This window comes from Macrobrachium rosenbergii, chromosome 9 (genome assembly GCF_040412425.1).
Source record: "Macrobrachium rosenbergii isolate ZJJX-2024 chromosome 9, ASM4041242v1, whole genome shotgun sequence".
NCBI lineage: Eukaryota > Metazoa > Arthropoda > Malacostraca > Decapoda > Palaemonidae > Macrobrachium > Macrobrachium rosenbergii.
In genome coordinates this window covers 35561678-35564569 of record NC_089749.1, presented here as the reverse complement: position 1 = coordinate 35564569, position 2892 = coordinate 35561678, and positions in this window count along the sequence as shown.

The window sequence follows — 2892 nt, the reverse complement described above, 5'->3', positions numbered from 1 at the left end:
GATTTGCTGAAATCATACCCCTCACGAATGCAGGCTGTTGTACAGGCAGATGGAGGCCACACAAAATATTAAATACTCAGAGAGAAACTTAAATAAATACCAGTTCTGAATTACTTTTGTTTTTGTCCATATCAATTTTAGTTTATGCTATAGAGGGAGGCTCTAATTTCAAACACCCTGTATGTATATATGTGTGTATATATATATATATATATATATATATATATATATATATATATATATATATATATATATATATATATGAATATGTATATGTATATATATGTATACACACATGCATGCACATATATAAAAATATATATATATATATATATATATATATATATATATATATATATATATATATATATATATATATATATATATATATATATAAGATAAGAAGGCCCATAAAACACTATTTGAACATTGCAACCATATATTTCAGGCACTTCCTTCTGTGCCCAAACACTGGAAAAATATGGACAGATGAAATGTTACAAGGGTATATATACAAAGCATTTATGGGTGTGGCATTAAGTCTCCGATGGTATGCAGGTGACCGTTTCCTAAGAAGGAGGGGAGTAAACTGTTCCCTAGTGGTTTATGGCCCATTAACTCCCGTTTGGCGTCGATTCTGGTGGTCGTGTGCCCTGGAACACCTTCAGAAGCGGTCTGAGGATTAAAGCGTCGATGTTGTCCGATTTCCAATGTCCTCCTGACAAGTTCATATTGTTGGTTTGATTAATGATAGCAGATTCCAGCGTCTTTCTTTTGTACGGACAGCTATTTTTGAAAACCAGCACTGCCCCACTCCAGTTTATGATATGTCCTGTATTTCTGATATGTAGGAAAATCCCTGAACTCTCCGAAGCGTAACATACTGATCTTTTGAGCTGTTATTCTTTGCGAGAGCGATCTACCGGTCTCCTCCACGTAAATGTCATTACAGCTGCTACGCGGTATCTTGTAAACTCCGGCTTCTTCCCCTTTGTTATTTAAGTATACCGTGTAGCAATTGTAATGACATTTACGTGGGGGAGACAGGTAGATCGCTCTCGCAAAGAATAACAGAGCACAAAAGATCAGTACATTATGCTTCGGAGAGTTCAGGGATTTTCCTACATATCAGAAATACAGGACATATCATAAACTGGAGTGGGGCAGAGCTGGTTTTCAAAAGCAGCTGTCCATACAAAAGAAAGATGCTGGAATCTGCTATCATCAATCAAACCAATAATATGAACTTGTCAGGAGGACATTGGAAATCGGACGACATCGACGCTTTAATCCTCAGCCTGCTTCTGAAGAAGGTGTTCCAGGGCACACAACCACCAAAATCGACGCCAAATGGGAGTTAAAGGGCCAAAAACCACTAGGGAACAGTTTACTCTCCTCCTTCTTAGGAAACAGTCACCTGCATACCATCGGAGGCATAATGCCACACCTATATATGTTTTGTATATATACCCTTTTAACATTTCATCTGTCCATATTTTTCCAGTGAACAGGAGCACAGAAGGAAGTGCCCGAAATATATGGTTGCAAATGTTCAAATAGTGTTTTATGGGCCTTCTTATCTTCATATTATACTGTAGTATTACAGTAAAGATACTCATATATATATATATATATATATATATATATATATATATATATATATATATATATATATATATATATATATATATATATTATATATATATATATATATATATATATATATATATATATATATATATATATATATATATATATATATATATATATATATATATTTATGTTTTTCCTGGATAATCTGGTTTTGAGATAGTTTCTGTGAGACGGGTAGCAACAGCTACAGATGTTTTAGCCTTGTGATTCTGACTTTGTGGATCCAGGGAAATATAAAACAAGAGGAAAAAAAGGGGGAATTTCATATGAGCGTAAGGGAAATATTAAATAAACACGTTGGTAAACTTACAGGAGTATATTTACATAAAGAACATTAATACGGGAAAGAGAAATGCAATGAAATTATTGATCCTGAAGGGGATTCCTACGGGATGAATGAAACTGGAGGATTCCAGACACAGTCCGAGAAGATTCCACGACATAGGGTCCCTCTGAAATGAGAGATACACAAATTATACGTCAGTAATGGAAACTATCAAAAGGATAATGCATTCGAAGCTGCACTGAGGGTGCCAATGGGCTTTGATGAGTTAATAATGGCTTAGCACTGAGAGCCGACACTCGAGTAGCACGGGTGGAATTGAACAAAAGATTCGGTGATTACTGGTACTCAAATTAATAAATTCTACGAGGAAAAAGCGTGACTGAATGGACATCTTTTCAGAGCACTTTACCGTAAGGGAGAAGTGGTTCCAGCGAAGAAGGCGGCCTGTGGATGACTCCCGATTCACAAGGGCGAAGGCACTGATCTTTTACGTGGTAGGATGTAGGGTTCCGACGGTGTGGGCAACACGTGGGGACTTCACGAAGCGCCAGGTAATGGAGTGGGTTATGGATCCAGCCAGCAGCGAAGGGAACACGTGGTTGGCGGTCGAAGTGCACGAAGGTAAAGTATACTTTGAGAGGCCACATGGTTAGATGGAGAAGTGGTGTGCTAAGGGTGTCGTTGAGCCATGGGCGCGGCGGTGAGTGTGTTCGTCATCTTTAAGCCATGTAGTACAGCGAGAGTCTGAGAGCGAGCCCTTGTCTGCTTGTCCCTTTTATGCCCTCTCCTATGGGCAGGGGGCACGTCCACGCACATAGGGAGTTGAGTCATTTTCAGCTGTTGTCCGTGGCTGGGGCGGGGGGGGGTTTGCCTGGAAAGAATCAGCCAGACAGATTCACTTTTGCCTCGAATAAGGAATTATCTACTTAAAGGGAGTGGCCTACAATCGATTT